Here is a 19889-nt window from a genome sequence, read left to right as displayed (position 1 = left end):
ATCATGGAATACTAATGTCAATTGCATGGGATAAATGCTGGATGCTGCAGGATCAGAAGATGAACTAACTAAAGTAAAGACTGAGCTGAAGAAGGTTGAGGAGCAGATTGAAAAGGTGGACAAGGGAGAGCAGCCCAGAACCTGCGCCACAATATCCTTGAAGCTCAGTCAGCTAGGACTATTCAGCGGTTACAAAGTAAGCTAGCCAAGGTGGAGTCTAAGATACGGACCATGCGGGAAGAAAAGGAAGAAGCTGAAAGAGCTGCTGATAGGTTTGAAACTATGCTGAGGACGAAGAGAGTTGAGTTCAACTCCTTATTGACCAGCTACACTGCTCTGAAGGCCATATTAACAGAAAGATATATCTATAATAATATGGCCGAGATCTTGAATCTAGAAGGGAATGTTGTTTTTAACATGGATAACTTGAGGTCTCTTATGGAGACAATGAAGAGTGATTTGCAAGATAAAATATAACAATGCTCTGGCAAATCAATCTATTCTTGATTATTGAACAGCAGAAGGATGATGATAAGGAGGTGTTGGAACTAGGGTTGCAGAGAAACACACACAGCTTGGAGAAGACGAAGGAAGCTCAAGGCACACAATAGAGAGTGTGTTACTTAGTGTGCAATGGAAAGATAGATAGCCCTAGAGTGATGGGCGTATATACAATGCACGGGGGGAAAAACCTCCTAAAGAGGGAAAAAATGCCCCGGCGGTCCTAGTGTGTTCACACACATCACTACCACATGTATATGGTAACAAATCCCCCCTGGAGTGATGCGGTGAACAAGAGCTGGCACATGAGTAAAGGGAAGTGCCATGCCCTGTGGACAGGATCAGTCCACAAAGGGGAGTAAGCCCAAAGCTTTGCGGAAAGCTTCAAGCTTCTCACGAGACAATGTCTTTGTGAAAAGATCTGCAAGGTTGTCCTGTGTTGGCACATAAGCCAAGCTGATCTCTCCTGCTGAGAGCCTCTCCCTGACATAGTGGTAATGCACCTCAATGTGCTTTGTGCAAGCATGAAAAACTGGGTTCCTCGCAACTGCCAATGCGCTCTGACTATCAGTGTAGATAGTGTTGGCAGTGTCCTGTCCAACACCCAAATCAGCCATAAGGCGTCTGAGCCATACACACTCAACCGTAGCTGTGAAGACTGCCCTGTACTCAGCCTCACAACTCGAAGTGGCCACAGTAGGTTGCTTCTTGCTCAACCATGATATACATGAACTGCCAAGCATGAAACAAAAACCACTTGTGGACACTCGCGTGTCAAAACAATCAGCCCAATCTGAGTCCGAAAAAGCATGTAAGTATGGCGGCAATGATCCCCCCTTGGGATAAAACAAGCCAAGATGTAAAGTGCCACTAAGGTAGCGGAAAATCCTCTTTACAGCCTGCCAATTCTTAGACCCTGGGCTATGCATAAATCTGCTGACCTGTGAGACTGCAAACTGAATATCTGGCCTCGTGTTGCATACATAAATGAGGCAGCCAACAGTAGTTTGGTAAAGAGTGACATCAGCAGGATCACCAGCATCATGTAGACTCAACTTCAAACCTGTTTCCATGGGAGTGGCAATAGGTTTGCAATCCTCAAGTCCAAACTTACATAGCAATGTCTCTATGTAACTTTTCTAACACAAGGCAATACCACCATCACACTGCTTAAACTGTATACCCAAGTAATGATGCAACAGCCCCAAATCTTTCATCTTGAAAGTAGCATTCAAATCAGCCTTAAATTCAGCAATATGTCTCTCATTTGGTCCAGTGATCAGCAAATCATCAACATAAAGAACCACAATGAGAAATACATCACCCTCACGCTTTACATACAATGTGCTTTCTGTTGGACTGTTACGAAAGCCTTGTTTGACCAAATGAGTGTCAGCTTTCTCATACCAAGCACGAGGAGATTGCTTCAACCCATACAAAGCCTTGTTACATTTGCACACTTTGTCCTTTTGTCCTTTTATGACAAAACCGCGAGGCTGCGTTACATAAACTTCCTCAAATATGTCACCATTCAAGAAAGCAGTAACAATGTCTTATTGATGTACATTCCAACCAAAATGAGCTGCCAATGCACATAGAAAACGCATAGTAGTCATACGACAAGTGGGAGCAAAAGTCTCTTCATAATCTATGCCTTTTTGCTGTGCATAACCCTTTGCAACAAGTCAAGCCTTATGGCAATCAATCTCACCATCCGGCTTGCGTTTCAACTTGTAAACCCACTTTGTACCAATGGCCTTTTTGCCAGAAGGCAAATCACATAAAGTCCATGTGTCATTTTCTATAAGTGCATCATATTCTGATTGCATGGCAGCCATCCAATTTTCTGAATTCTGTGCTTTATCAAAAGTCAGAGGCTCCTCAACATCATGTAAGCTAGACACAGCCAAAGCATAACAATCTGATGCATAAGATGCATGGCGAGAGCCTGAACGAGTACGACTAGACAAAGGTGCATCCAATTTACTGTCACGCAAAGTGTGCACCAGCCATTTTGGCATACCTCTAGCCTGCTCATTTTCAGCCCTTTCCTCATCAAGTACATCATGTACATTTGCATCAGTAATAGGCTGATCTAAAACATTTTCAGAAACCCCCATAGGCTGTACATTTGCCTCATTGGAACTTACATTCGTATTTCCACCACTGAAAAGAGGCAACAAAGTGTCATAAATGTCACCAACAAAAATACATTTGACAGCCTTATCATCCAATTTTCCGCGCTGCACTTGTGGCACTAAAGCATATGCCAAACAGCCAAAAACACGCATGTGCTCAAAAGGCTTTCTATCATGCCATGCTTCATATGGAGTAATAGACTGCAAAGCTTTCGTAGGACACCTGTTAAGTACATAAGTGGCACACATGATGGCCTCAAGCCAAAAAGAATGCGGCAAAGCTTGAATTTTGACCATACATCGTGCCATTTCTATCAGTGACTTGTTTTTCCTCTCAGCAACACCATTTTGCTGAGGTGTATAAGGCACTGTACATTGGTGTTTTATCCCACGACTAGCCAGAAATGCATTAAATTCATGAGACATATACTCCCCCCCTCGATCGGAACGGAGGGTGCCCATAGTACATTTTGAGACATTTTCAGCCATAGCCAGAAATTGTTTGAAGCACATAAAAACTTCGGACTTCTCTTTAAGCGGAAATACCCATGCATGCCTGGAGTAATCATCAATGAAAGTCACAAAGTACAGGTAATTGCCCAAGGACGGAGTTTGCATGGGCCCACAAACATCACTATGCACAAACTGCAACCTGCATGTGGCCCAAACTGAACTATCCTTTGGAAACTTAGAATGTTGCATCTTACCCAAAATACAGCCTTCACAAACATGTTTGACAGGTGCTTCAAGAGCTAGCAAAGAAGCAACCATATCAGATTTCTGCAAACGCAGCAAACTGGCAAAATTCAGATGACCAAAACGTGCATGCCAAAGTTTTGCATCTAAAATAGCCCTTGAATCTGCAACAGCATTTGCAAAATTTTGTCCACACTTGTCATACAAAGTGAGCTTATACAGCCCACGGCACAAAAGCCCAGATGCAACAATTTCATCACCAAAACTGAGATCATGAACTGTACATCTGTCATCCACAAATTTGACTACAAGTCCATGTCTAGCAAGTGCGGATACAGACAAGAGATTCTTCTTGATCCCAGGTACATAAAGTGCATCAACAATTGTGAAGTAACTGCCATTAGCAGCAATGAGCACAATCTTTCCAACTCCTTGAACTGGATAAGAGGCGTTGTTGGCACAAGTGACTGAATTCCCATGAGGAACAGACTCAAGAGAGGTAAACAATTCACGATGTGAGGTAATGTGCTTTGTAGCACCACTATCAAAATACCATACATGTGAATCTGCAGCAACTGACAAGCATGCATCATGGACAACAGGATTGTAAGTGCACTCTGCGCTAAAAGCCCATTCTGCATCAACATCAGCAACACAGTCTCCTTTCACAGAAGACTCAACAATGGCTGCATTTGTAGTGGAAACAGCATTTGCAGTGGAACCACCCTCTTTCTTCTTAACCTCTTTGGCCTTCAACTTAGGACACGACTTGATCAAGGGATCATTGGCTTTACAATAATGGCAACGCATCTTCTTTTTGCCCTTATCACCAGAATTGCCAGACGAAGTACTGCCAGCAAAAGCATTAGGAACATAATTTTTGCCACTCGCAGCAGAACCATAAGAAGTGGCTGCATTGCTGTTACCACCCTTTCTTTGAGAAGCAATAAAAGCCTGTTCAACTGCACGCTGTCTAGTCCTGTTTTTTCTGGAAAGTGACTCTTGCAACAGCAATGTGCATAATGCATCAAACTTGACAACTTCTGGATTTCCTTCGGTCGTCAGTCTCCAAGTACTACCAAAAGTCTGGTAGGAATCTGGTAAGGCATCAAGAACAGTCTGCACAAGGGAACTGTCTGAAATGACTTCACCTGCAGAAATAAGCTGCTCATTGATATCCTTGACACTAGCAAGGAAAGTGTCCATATCATCTTCCTCATGCATAATCTTCGACTCCAGCTCTTTATGCAGCAAAGCAATTTTGGCCTCATTGCGGCTTGCATAAAGACCTGCTAAAATATCCCAAGCCTATTTTGCAGATTTTGTTGAACGGATGTGAGGAACAATGGTGCGCTTCACAGAAAACGCAATCAATGCATGGGCCTGCGCATCCTTAACATCCCAACGAGCTTGTTCTGCCGTATGCAATACAACTCTAACAGCTGCAATCCTTGCAGCAAGACCTGCAACATCCTCAACATCGCATACATCCTCAGAACTAGGACGTACATCAATGCCCTGCACAATGTTCCAGACACCTTTTGACACAAGAACATGTTGCATCATAATCCCACATAGGGTAGTTTTCCGCATCCAACCTGTCCTCAGCAGCAAACATCTTGGAACACATCTGTGTTGTTGTTGTCAGCCATGGTAAATGCTGCACCTGATGTGAAAACTGCCCGAAAATAGGAGAAACGGAGCGGGAACAACCTGTGCTATATAGCACAAACCGTAGAAGACTATAAGGCACCTGTTATGCATAAATTGGCACTGACATAAATTCTGCACAAAATGACAAAATAGCCTGTGCAGTACTGCCTGTAGTGGAAACGAAGGCCGAAATGAGCCCAAATCAAAATTCTGAGCAGACCAAGCTTTTAGAGCTTTCCCAAAATATTTGTCGACCTGCGAATGCTCGCCAAAGCTCACTGAAATCGGAGAAAGTGAGCAGGCATGTGCTGGAGCAGATGGCGACTAAGCCCGGGAGGACGTGACCTGCTCGATACCAATTGTTGGAACTAGGGTTGCAGAGAAACACACACAGCTTGGAGAAGACGAAGGAAGCTCAAGGCACACAATAGAGAGTGTGTTACTTAGTGTGCAATGGAAAGATAGATAGCCCTAGAGTGATGGGCGTATATACAATGCACGGGGGAAAAAACCTCCTAAAGAGGGAAAAAATGCCCCGGCGGTCCTAGTGTGTTCACACACATCACTACCACATGTATATGGTAACAGGAGGAAGAAGAAGCAGAGAAGGAGGATGAACCAGAAGAAGGGCATAATGATGATGATGATGACTCTCCTCCATCTCCACCTTCAAAACCTCATACTGGTGGTGCATGGACAACAGGAGGAAATCCGTCACAGGCAAACCCACTAGACCAGCATGAAGGGCAGCAGTCGAGTGATCGGCAGCTGGGAGAGCAACAACCCAGGAACACTGGAAATTCACTGGCAAAACAGTCACAACACAGTAGGGATGCTAAAGGGAAAGGCAAAGCTGTGACTGAGGGTCTAGCAGGTAATGAGCAACATTCATTATAGCTCATCACGTTGAATAAGAGATTGAGACATCAGCAGGCTCCTATAGCCAGGCGGCATCTGGAGAATGATGATCTTATCTCTGATCTGTAGAGATTTCAACGACTATATGTCGGCACCAGGGAAATAGTTGAGCATTGGAAATCAGCTACTTTCCATGACCAGGAGGTCTATCAACTACCTAAGCATCCCAATACAATACAACTATTAGAAAGGGTGCCTGAATGGATATTGACTGTTGAAGAGAGAGTAGCTAATCCACATTGGCAACGGCATTCTACTGCAGATTATCGTTCCTTAGCCATGGAATTAGAACTTCTACTGGGGAACAAGCCAACATATAGATGCATGAAGGATGTCAGGAGTCAATTAAAAGAAGTCTTAGTACAAATGTAGATTGCTAGGGGAGTTTTGGATAAAAGGGTGCGAGCTATTCTTGAAGATCAGACTACCACCAGCAAGGGACCTCAAACTCGAATGTCAGTGGGAGAACAGGCAAATGCTCTCCGGCGACTCTTTCAGCTGGTTAAAGTGACCAGAAAGATGATGCAGCAAGAAAACCAGGCTGTCCTTAATTTCTTAGAATTTGTGCATGATTCCCCAGTTCTCCTGTATGCTTTACCAGCAAGAGATGCAGAGTTGCCAAGATTTTTTCCAGCACTCTATCCTCAACATACAGAACCAGTAGATCGGCTCACATACTTCAAGATTATTGATGATCTTCAGGAGTGGTATGAGCGATCGACTGTGGAATGGAAAACCTGGCAAACACTTTTCAATGACGCTCTCCAACTGAATGATTTCCAGGAGCTAAGAGATGAGGTGCAGAGGATCAAACTGCGTATGGGACAGTGGAAAATTCAGCTCAGAGGTCTCACTAAGATCACCAACCAACTGCTGCAACTCACTGTTGAGTCCTCTAAAGTGCCTGAAAAGGACATTATGGCTAAACCAGGCTTAGGACCCTAGTACAAAGAGATGACTGAGATTCTCTTTGAAGCTAGGATCAGAACTAAACAGTCTCTTCCAGAAGGATGGATCCATACAGCTTCGCATTGTCACAAATTGGCCAGAACTTGTCTCACAAAAGGCAAACGCACGTTGTATGATCCCGACACCCAAACTTATCATCCTATCACGCCTTATGAAGTAGAAATGACCACAGAGAGGCGGGATCAGCTTGAGAAAGAGGCCATTTACAGACTCATTCAGAAGGACAATGCTGGCACTGGGACTTCGGAGACACCATCAAGACCTAAGGGCAAAAGGAAGCGGGTTTAGTGGAAGGATACTGGGTAAATCCATCTTGGTATTCGATGGAGGAATTTTCTAGCCGTCTTAGAATCAGACGGTGGATTTTTCCCAACATTTTCAGAATCACAGGGTGGATTTTCTCAGCTGGGTGTGGACATCTCTTTGGCTGACACCCTTGGAATTACAACTATAGGGGGTGTCAAGCACTCAACAAAGCATGAAATATGGTATAAAGCCATGTTTCAGAAGGATCAGACGGTGGATTTTTTTCAGAAATTTTGGAGTCTTACCAAAATTCAAGAAAGGAGGGAAGGATGTAGATGGCGGAGGCAGCCTCACTAGCGGAGGCAGTTTCACTAGGTGGGAACCAGCTCCTGGAAAGCCGAGCAGCGGATCAATCAGTAATTATCATGACGGTTACCACAATAACTCTAAGAGGCTATAAGTAGGATTCATTACATTGTAATAGAGTTGGCAATTGTTGGCTGTACTTTTGGGATGTTTTATCTTTTGACTTCCTACTCTTAGTGTGTGGTTGTAGTCCTGAAGTTGTTCCTAAGCTACATTATCCCCACTTGTACTCTTACTCTATAATTCCTAATACAGTAGTCGAGTATACTTCAATCAGATATGCTTTGTATCCATTCCTTCTGAATTTGAGTCTAAATCTGAATTAAATCTAAACACTAATTCCAGTCATTCAGCTTGTCTATTTCTCAGCAGATGTATTCCAGTTCATGTAACTGTTATAGCTCAGTTTCTATCTTTTCCTCCAGTTCTCTGATTGAACTAATGAATCAGCAGTAGCTGTAAACTCTAACACTGGAATCAGCTATCTAAAGAGATCAGCTCCAATTCCAATAAGGCCTACAAAGATCTTGTGGATAGCACTTGGAGAGAGTAGTTTTAACTTGGAAATTTTAACTTGAAATAAGCAAAAATTACTTGAGATTGGCCCATATTTTTTAAACAGTGAATAAATCTAATAAAACATACTTTTTAAGAAAATAACCGCTTTGTCACACTTTAAACACAAGTATTGACACTAGCATCAGAAGGGGTGATGGCGTTCCGGCTCATTACATTTATATATTCTAATCTATATACAAATAGAACTTTTTTTGGATAGTAGTTCAAGTTTAAAAATTTATATACTCTAGTCTATATATAATTAAAACTTTTTTGGATAGTAGTTTAAATTAAGAAATATTAAGTAAGACAAGGATAACAACTGATAGGTTCTTTGACACCTATAATACATATTCAACGCTAGCAAATTTGTTGTCTTGTTTTTATGGATGCAAGTGAGAATTCTATCTTTACTTCAAATGGTTTAGCGAATTTGAAGATTTTGGCCAATTTCAACCTTAATAGCATCTACAACTCTAATACTACTGTATAGGATTATAGGAATGAGACCTCATTCGTACCATATTGTAGAAAAATAATTTGATACTAAGTTATTTTTGTACAAACCATTGTCCACTTATTTAAAGCCAGTTATCTTTAGAACTTTATGCTCTTTTGTGTATAAGTATTAAGTTTAGTAAAGCAACGCACACACACACAACACCTACAGCGCGCTGCTATTTAATTCACTCCTTCCAAATGCACCTCTATGAGAGCTTCAATGAGTTTGGTAGTGTCTTGCTTAGTTGTCTCTTGATAATGCTATAGTAGCCAAGTGCGCTTCATAAAGCTCAAAGACACCCTCACAAGCGATCTATGTGCACACAATGCAATACAACTGCACAAACAAACATTGACGTTGGCTTCAAGCACTTCATAACAATGCTCACACAATCAAACATCCTCTCGACCGACTTGCCAACAACTTTCCATGGAGGGAACTCTTGCTTCCAAAGAAATTGGAGATGGATCGCCATCTTCTTAGGTCGGCATCTGCTAACTTTTGTTGAATATTTTGCAAAATATGTATTAAACACACTTTATTTTTGCTTTTGAATCTATAAATTGTGTTTTATGATTCTAAACTTTGAACCTAAATTGAGTTAAGGCGGCCTAGAAAAGAAATCATCATAAGGTTGGTACAAAGTCTAATAGCAAGGATGCAATACAAAAAAATACAAATAGAAGCTTTTTTTCCCTTGTAATCTACCCACAGATGCACTTACACACTTGTAAATCATGATATTTATGTCATCACCATTCTATCAAGGTATTAACATTGCTATCGAAGATACTAACAAAGGATCTGTTAGACCTCAACCTTTAAGTTCTTTTCTTAGTCTTCTCTATGCACTCTAATATTTTTGCCTGGCTTTAGTCTTGAATCATTACTTCACAGTTATGAAGTCTTAGCCCATATATGAAGGAAACAAATTGTTTTTTTTACAAAGCATAGACCTTAGGTTGTGTCACTTTTTTTAAATCTAAAAATCATGTATTAATGTTTTTTTTAAAAGACAAAATTAAGCAATCAAATGAAACGACATAAATGGTTGCATATTAAATGATGCAATGATTGTTGTTTGCATGGATTCTAACAATTAAACTCCTTTGCTTTATTAAAATCCTTAACCACCCTTTCTATTTAAAAATAAATATGTTTATGATCTTGAATTGAAGGATATTCCTCAATCTTGCTCATCTATGCACACTTGCTTGCATGTAGACTATAAATCTGGGCTCAAACATTTAGTATATTTTCCACTTAGATTAAACTTCTACTCAAAACTGGAAGCTTGTTTTGAACTCAATTTCATCAAGGAAATAAAGTAGACAACATTAGTGAGATTTTTTTTTTTTTAAATGGATCTCACATGCTCACGATGAGATATACTAAAATCTACCTACACCTTTTCAACCAAAACTCCTCAAAAATTGCAGCTTAGTAATGAAACCTTACAGGAGACTTAAACTTTTTTCCTGTTTTACCATGTTCATACATGGTGCAAAACTGGAGTTCCTGAGGTGTTGAACAAAACTTGAATGCAAAGATAAGAGGGACATGGATGACAACTGTTGGGTTCACCCTATACCTGCATTCCATGTTTAAACAAAAATACTGATGATTTTTTTGCTTGCATGATGGTTGTAGGTCAGGATTCCCACTTCTCTTATCCATCGATTCAAAAGTTGCTCAACATATTTAGGTAGAGGACATCTACTACAGCTACTTAACCTTTTTTATTTTTGAAATGTGACTAAAACAACAAAATTTGTTTCAATAGGTACATATATTTATTTTAAAATATATGAATCCATTTTTACTTGTCTTTGTCAATTCTTTTTTTTTATCGTATGGTTCAAGTTGTGAATAAGCTATATAAATTAATACTTCAACACACACACACGCACACACATAAGCACAAGGTTCTATATTGACTTGTCAATTTAGCACCAAGAGGTTGACAAAGGTACTTCATTATTAAAAATTTAGGTTTTTTAAATTAGATTTCTAATAGGGATACCAACTTACAATGATAATATCCTAGGATTGAGTGGTTTAATGGAAGTAGGTATTACCATCTTACTCTTTCCCTTCTTTTTTTCTCAAGTAATTTTCTATGGCAAGAACACTGCCCGAATTAGGAACCTTAATGACCCAAAAAAACTAGAAGCCATCAATGAAAAACTTAGAATGGCACGTGCAAACTTTCACAAACAAAACCTTAAACGACCTCTTCTTTAGCCTATAAATAGAAACAAACCCTTTTTTGCTCGGGTTGCTAAGAATTTTGTTTACTAAATTATGTAGGTTTTTTTTCTCTAATTTAACTTGAAGTCTTTACTTTCAGCATGACTCTTTAGCCCTCATAATGGAACCTCCTATTGAACTTACTTCTTCTAAATCAAATGTGTATATCTTACATTGCATTGATGATGCGACTGCTTCCAAACTCATTATTGGCTCTACTAATGTAGAATGTTATCCTCAAGGCTCATTACTGCAACTTGTCTTTAATGATTGGAACAAGCTCTTAGCAACTCTTGTGAAAAACAAGAAAGATGGACTCAAACATCTAGAGGAAGAATTGAAGCAACTCACTCTTTTCCAAAAAATTCACACCCAATCATTAGCAACCTTCTCCTCCTCAAGTGCACAGACAAAAAATCTCCTAAAGAAGCTATGTGGGCTTAACCTGACCTTCATTACTACACCTACATCTCCCTATAAATGTCTCAAGTAGCATTTTTAGCCGCAATCCTGCAGTACTAGAAGCAATTAAGAATTTTCAAGAGGATTTATGTTCTCTTAGTATTCCTCAATTTTGGAAGTGGTATCTTAAGTCTCCAAGTGCTTTCCCTTTCTTCCTCCAAAACAAGTCAATGTCAAAGGGGCCAGTTTTGACAATCAAATTTGGACCCTCCCCAACAAAGGATTTATAGCACCCATCTCACTTAAATTATGGATTTTCTTGGCCAACTTACCTACTACTTGCATGGATGAATGTCGGGTTCATATTCTTAAAGTCACTCAATTCTAGGACAAAGGAGAGTTAATCAATGCTCCCTTTTCCCCATGATCTTCTTAGATCCATCCAAGTGTTCCACTAATACGAGGATTTATGGATGCACAAAGGTATTATGGCCTTCTCTAGCTCAAATGCATATTATTACTCGGGACTCTATCTAGAATATTTATAGGCCACGTATCAAATGTTCTTATAAATTCCTCGATAATAAGGTAGATTATCAGTCAAGTATAATCTGGTTTGATCTATGAGAGATATTAAATCACTCGGAATTACTATTTCTTGACAAAGTTGTAGAGTTTCACCTATCATTGATAGGTTCTTGGTTGGGAAGACAAGCATGTAACTTGGTCTTAGCACATATATCTTTCATTCACTTCCGCAACATGATAGAAGTCCTCAAGAAGCTTAAGAAAGATGAACGAGGAACATTTCAAACATCCTTTGGAACTTACAAAGGAGTCAAAACGTTGTTGAGCCTTCTTAAACCGAACATGGAGGAAGAATTTACCCCATCCCTCAAAAGACCTATTTTGCTAACAAACACACTAACTCTCTTACGTCTCTCTTAATCCCTCCATACTTCAAGCTCCAACTTTGGTAAAGGAAAAACTAAAAGCTACACCAATAAAGGGAGAGCCAAAAATCTACCTATAAAATATTTGCTTGATATGTGATTGTAATATTTTCATGCAATTACCAACTTGACTAGAAGGAAGATCTTCTGTAGTAAGAAGGAAGATGGAAACCAAATTTTTGTTCATCGCCTATTTTCAAACAAAATCTTGAAATTGTACGCACATAAATCCATTTTTTTGGAAAATTATCATCACCATTTTTGTAATACTTCTCTACTAAATTCCTTCATTAGTCACTGCAAGTACACAAAACCACTAAAAATTTGGTCTTACAGTACCGACTTATTAAGACAACACACCGTGCCAACTTGTAATTGCCCTTATTTTACTAACTATACTTCTCAGTTTGAAAATTTTGATCTCACATATGTACCTCAAAACTAGACTTTTGCAAGGATCATGAAATTCAAGCATTGCTTAACAAGGGACTGAATCATATTCCCCTTCCCCACTCAACCCTCACTTAGCATTTTCTGCCCTACTTGACTGCCTAACCGACTTGGTTAATAAACTCCAACTGAAGTTCAAGGTGCACCAAGCCCTCTCTCAACTACTTTTTCATTCTTTCTCTAATAAAGTTTTAAAATTAAAACCACACTGGCAATGTGTGGTATACTCTAAATATAATTACAAAGATTAGAGATCTCTCTATAAATTTCTTTATTGTCAGACTCAACAATAAAGAAATATGTGGTATACTCTAGATATACTTACAAATATTAGAGATCTCTCTATAAATTTCTAGCATTGTCGGACTCGACAATGCTAGAAATAGGGCCACAATTATCTGTGAAGAACTTACACACTCATCTTCACTTGATAGATTGAATGGAGATTAATAATCCATTTCTCTCCTCAACCCAAATGAAATTGGGTACTTGCTTACAAAACAACTCAAAGAACTTGGTTACAATCCTCATAACAAAAAACTACTTGTGCTTTTTTCTACTTACAAAGAACACCAACATAATTTTAATGAATTTTTTATGCATCAAATAAGATTTATTCAAAAGTTACAGAATGTTTGAATAAATGTCTTAATCTAATTCTCACAAAATAAGAATATCACCACGCTACTAAACAAAAACAACCAATGAGTTTATTGGACTCAATTACAACCCTTTTTGGATCGCTAGGAATAATATAGAGCTATTCATAAACCTTCCATAGAAAATTATGCATATTTATACGATAGATATAACGTAATGCACAAAAACATTCCTAATTTTGGATCAATGGGTTTACTCTTTGTCCTTGAAGACCTAATTGACCTAGCCTTTAAAAATAGAGCAAAAAAACACTCCTTTGTCAGTTCACTCTTAAAAGAACATAATGCCCTTATGCACCTTAACCAAGTATATCCAATACTACACCTCCATTGGCTACTTAACAATAGCGTTATCCAACTTGGTACTAAATGTTTTAAACAACAAAATAGAATCTCCATGGGTTTCTCTTGCTCACCAGTACTATGTAATTTGTACCTTGCATATTTTACATGCAAATGGTACATCAGACCACTTATTAACCATGCAACTCGAAAAAAATTGACACATTTTATCCATACGACAAGATATATGGATGATATTATGAGTTTTAACAATAGATACTTCAAAGTACAACTTAAGGACATCAATCCACTAGACATCCTCAAAATTGAGAGTACAACGGATAAGGTTGTGTCTCTACACAAGGAACCCTTTACTATACTAGTACAACTTATCTCACCTTAAAACTTACATTACTAGAACCTTACACAAGTAACTTTACTACAAGATATAGTTGAAAACGTGATAAGTTTAATTTCATTACTATCAAATTTGTCGAAAAAAATAGACCTTATAAAAATTCACTTAACACTTGCTTGGGCATTCTTTACCTAATTTTGTACTCCTCTAGTGATACCTTTATAGCCTTTGAAGAAATGTCTAAACTTATCAACAAGTTTGTACATAATGGGTTTTTAAAACCTAAAATTGTACACACTATTACTCAAGCTCTTATAAAAAATAAATGGCCAGGAATTAAAGTCAACAAGAACACTCTCATCACTGTGATGAGGCACTAGGCCCCACTCTATGGGCCTACTACCTCATAGAATGAGTGTGCTTGGGTGTGGGTACAAACACACACACGCACACACTTTGTCACTATACTTGGCTTGACCTAATGACCTACCTAGACACACACTCACACTTTGTCACTTCAATTTGGCTGGAATTGCCCCATCTAGCTATGGTGATTAGCTATAAGCTACTGAATATATGTCTTATAAGTGATTACCAGGTGTTGTTACTTGGTATTTCTCTCAATGGATGTCAATAACTAGTCATCTTTACCTTTCTCTAATCTCCATGTGTATATTTGTCTCATGTTATGCTCATTGGAGCTGATGGTTACATTGTCTTGTGGATGATTCTTGAACACTTATATCGGTGGTCTACTAGCATGAAATTTCCCTTGTTAATTAGTCTATTCTTGGATTCTCTTGTCTTAAGCCTTTATAGCATTATTAAATTGATATGACCATATCTCATGGAATGCTACCCACTTGTTGCTCACATAAGTCCTAAAACTTTCATCTCTCACGGGCTTGACCACTTCCTGTAGTGGCTTGGCATAAATGGATTGCTAAGATTGCTCTGCATTAATGAGCTATTGAAGATTATATATGATGCAGTGCCCTTTTCTCTCCTCTATACCATGATATGATCTGAGATTTTGTGGTTGAGTGTGACCCTTCCCCTATGGGGGTTTGAGTAGATGCTTGGTCAATAATTACTATAATTATTTGAATAAATCAAGAATTTACAATACACGGCCATTTTGGAAATGTAAAAAGTGTGTAACTCCAATCTTTATTGCTTTTTTTATTCATCCTTTATGTGCATTTGTACGTCTTTGGTCTTTACCAGCTTTTGTTAACAACACCATGTAAGTTTTTAGTGTATATTCTTTTGTACAACAAAAAAAAAACTTAATATTAGACATGTTTAGTATATCTAAATAAAAAATCAATATGAATCCAAGTAATTAATATGACAAATCTCACTTTAAGGAAAGTAGGATCATTTCATATTGAAAAGATTAAGTAATGTGTAAGATATCTATATATAGAGAGAGATAGATAGAGAGAGAGAGAGAGAGAGAGAGGTATTCTACATTATGTCCTTGAGGTATCTGCTCAAAGATAAAAACTGTTAGGTAAGAAACTTGCAATCCTCGTGACATCAACTAAGAGTAGACACAAAAAAAGATGTTAGTTTTAAAACGATACATGCCACCATATTATGTAAAAGTTTGCAAGAGTTAATGATTTGAGCAAGTAAATTAGGACTTAAATATTTGTAGGAAAGTTTTAAGTACGTTTGTTTTTGCAGACAAAATGTTTTACAATGGGTTCATTGAAAATGTGATTGATTTTTTAGCAAGTTATTCTTAATGATTCTTATTGTGCTTGTCAACAACTTAACCTAACACCCTTCTTTTTCCATGGAAAATTTGTCCACTCTTGAAAATATTCCTAAAGATAGTGTCACAAATAGTAAGGCTATTCTACTTGCAATTGCCTTTTAAATCATGTAGTAAACATTGATGTATGAAAATATTCTATTATGTACACAACGTCACCCGCACAAACCAAGCATATGGAGTTACTGGCATATGAATATTTATTAACAGTGTGTCATCCCAACTTAAGTGTTAGTGGGTTTGGGCCCAATTCCAACATTTGTAAAGGGGAATGGACCAAATGGTTGGACTCATTGTAGAGTTTGAAAAATCAAAAATCACCTCAAGGAGCATCTACCAACCTACATAATACATACACTACGATACCCTACAGTTCTTGAATTGTCGTGATCTGAACTGGCTACCACACCCCACATACACTATCAAAAACATCCTCGAGGTGCATCTACCTACCTAAATAGTACATACACTGCAAAGGCTCTCCCACACACACCACATACACTATCAAACATAGCCTTTTTTCTCCCAATCATGGCTGGACCTTCTATAACCGGAATTTTTTGTTCTTAGTGTATATGTTTTTGTACAACAAAAATTAACTTTAGATTAGACATTTTTAATATATTTATAAATAAAATCAACAATACCTTATGGAAACCCAAGTGGCCCGATAAAAGAGGTGAGCATGATCATAGTCGATGTATGATCTTGCAGGGCTTGTGGAACGTAAATCCTTGGGTTGTGACCTGCTTGTAGTAGAGGACATTGTTGACAGTTGCGAAGTGGCTGTGATGAGAATCCACGTGAAACTTTTTTAGCTTTTGTGTTATGACCTGGATAGCTTGGTCTTGTTGGTGTAGATGTGTGAGCTAGGTTAGCATGATAGGGAGTGCATCCTGTGACAGGGAGTGCAAATGACCTGAATAGCTTGGTCTTGTTGTTGTAGATGTGTGAGCTAGGTTAGCATGATAGGGAGTGCATCTGACAGTTGAGCATTATGAAACTTTGGATTGCAGGATAAACCATATATTATGTGGCTGGTTATACCTTTCTTATAGTGGATAGTAAATGTGTATTCATGTAAGGCAAGGACCCATCTAAGTAAGTGACCTGGGAGATGAGCTTTTTGTAGCAAAGATATGATGGGTTAGTGATCTGTCTCAACTACAACAGTGGCTCCATTGAGATACACATGATATTTAGTGAAATCCCACACAACAGCCAAGAGTTCTTTTTCAGTTGTAGAGTAGTTACTCTCTACCTTAGTCAAAGACATGGTGATGAATGAGATGGGTTTCCACTCACTAGAGGTGTCTTGTTGTAGAAGTGCAATGTCAAGTCCGTGATTAGAAGTATCAGCCTGCAGCAAAAATGGCTTCTAGAAATCTGGATGGGACAACATGGTTGACTCCTTAATGGCTTATTTTAGAGTATCAAAACTGGATTGGCATGCCATGGTCCATGTATATGCTGTGTTTTTGTTAGGAAGCACACACAATATTTTTTCTTTCTATTTTCCTTTGTTAATCCGCGGCAATGCTAGCGGTTCTGGATTTTTTCTCTTATAGTGTGAAGGGTGCAAAGACCGCTACTGCATCAGATAATCATGGGTGCGAGAAAATGAAGGAGACCACGTTATGGCGAAAGAGTCCTCATCAAGTGAAGATGTGGTAATGGAGGCTAAGCTAATGGATGATGCATTCTCTTATGCCTTTGGGCTTTTGGCCTTCACCCACCGAGCTGATGCACCCAACCTAGATCCCATCAATCCAATCCTCTCTCTCTCTCTCTCTCTCTCTCTCTCTCTCTCTCTCTCTCTCTCTCTCTCTCTCTCTCTCTCTCTCTCTCTCTCTCTCTCTCTCTCTTTGTGTGTGTGTGTGTGTGTGTGTGTGTGTGTGTGTGTGTGTGTGTGTGTGTGTGTGTGCACGCACAATTAGGGTACACCAACCACACACAAAACAGCCTAGAGAGAGAGGGGACGGGAGAGAGCACAGCCATGGAGGAGGGGTAGCACACACAAACATTGCACACACACACACACACACACACAGAGAGAGAGAAAGAGGCTTACTTGTGATGAGCGTCCTCATGTTTGAAGCTTGTTTAGGTTTCTTGCAAAACGACAAAATGCATGGAATATTTTTTCTTTGCATACCCGTGTGACGGTTAACATCAACGTAGCAAACGGTTTTTTTTTCAAATTAATGTTTGTGTTATTTTTGTGTAGCCCACACGTGGCACTTTCTCGAGAGCAGTCTTCCCATTATATAAGTTAGATCCTTTAGGCCAGCATACTACTCAAACACTTGAATATGAACTTCAAAGTCATCTCTTCGACTACGTTTGAAAGTAAGAAATGCTATTTTTAGATCATTGGACCCGTCTCATGCCTGAATTTTACATGATTATATGATTCTTGTATCATCTAAGTTTTTCATGATGCTCCGTTCCTTGTTCTCTTCTTGTGGTCTTCTCTTCATAATCTATGTCTCCTTCTCATATCTTTTGCTTCACATGGTAATCCTCGTCAGTTTCTATGAATGTGTCAATTTTTTCTCCCCAACCAGGTTTTGCCTGAGAATTTGATCGCCTATGCCTACATCTGGTTGCATCATTGATCCTAGTATGATCTCTGGCCTTGCCCTTTCCTGCTGAATGACAAGAACCATGTGATTTTGAGACTCTTCTAGGTCTTTCTAAATGTCTCCTACTGAATGCATTGAGTCTTTAGAGGTTTGGCGTTCCTCAGCACCTATGATGCGTGGATTTGCTTCAGTTTCCTTGCCATGAGAGTGTTGTCAGTCATCATCATACCCTTGTTTTGATTTCTCTACCACTTTACTGATGTGATCTTGATCTTTTGTAAATACTACAGCAACTCTTATTGCTTGTGTTTAGCACCATACAAGCATTTTGAATGATTGACTAACTTTGAGTCCTAATTGGGAGATTGGTTCCTATCAAGAGTCTTAGCTCGCCACCGCGATTGCCAAAATGGAACGATTTGGATTGCATTGACAGATATTCCAAAGTTAGACTCAAAATACTGAATAAGTTCAGACTTTTGAATGATCAAATGAGGACTTCAGACTTCATGTGACTAGATAACAGTTTCAGACTAGGTGACTTGACATCATATGAACAAGAAAGAATTGAACTAAAATGAAAGACTTTAGATGGCACCCATGAAAGAAACAACTTGAAAATATATCCATTAGTAGATATTAGGTCTCTAGAAAGATTAATCTAGAAGTACAAATAGCACAAAGCCCAACACTAATTGTCCTTAAGCTCGGAAAGCTCTACACAATACAAGATTAAGAATAAAGGAGTAGCCACCAAAATAGGATTAGGGTTGAGACTAGAATTTGATTGATTAGAAGAGTCATACAATGTTTGATAACCTGTCCTTCTTCATACAATGTTTGATATCATATAATCCAAGGCATCTCTAAGGACTGGTCCCCACCTTCTACAACAATCGATGCAAAATGCAGTGCCTTTGGCTCCAAACGATTGCACCCGTTGCCTGTGGAGGATTTTTTCCTTCATGAGCGTGGCTAGAAAGGCTTTTTGTTTAGCGCTGCAAGAGCCTTTCTCTTTGCCCATGCTACATGTGAGTCCTGAAGATTCCATCGCTTTGTGATTTCATATTAGATGTGTTTGGGGGTCCAATAAAAATCCTTTTGAGGGTTTCTTTTTTTGCCACACTCCTTAGAGTCCTCTCTCATGGAGCAAGCACCAAGGTAGCATAGCCTTTAAAGGCATCGTCAATTGCCAAGAAGGGCTCAGTAAAGGGACACCCGGCTCCTCGACAGAAATTTTCTTGAAATTTTTACAGCAAGAAGTTTTATATAAGTAGCCTTTGTTTTCTTTGAAAATTAGCAAACAAGTGCAAAGATTTGTGGACGAACATGACATATCACACAGGTTTAATGCAAACATGCGCAAGCGATAAGCAATTTCAAGCCAAGACTTAATTAATAGCAATTATAACTTTTGCAAGACAAATTTTAAAACGATATCATCCAACCATAGATTACTTTGAATCTGCACCTCTTGTGGGTATGGAGGTAGTTATGGAAGATGCATGTACGTTTTCCAGGTATGGAGGTAATTATGGAAGATGCACGGGCTATGGAGCGGGATGAGTTGCACAATGAGTCAACATGCATGAATTCAAAGCCCTAATCTGTTGCACAAAT

This window comes from Adiantum capillus-veneris, chromosome 4 (assembly GCF_014529385.1).
Source record: "Adiantum capillus-veneris isolate H3 chromosome 4, ASM1452938v2, whole genome shotgun sequence".
NCBI classification, from domain to species: Eukaryota; Viridiplantae; Streptophyta; class Polypodiopsida; order Polypodiales; family Pteridaceae; genus Adiantum; species Adiantum capillus-veneris.
This window is presented reverse-complemented; position numbering follows the sequence as displayed.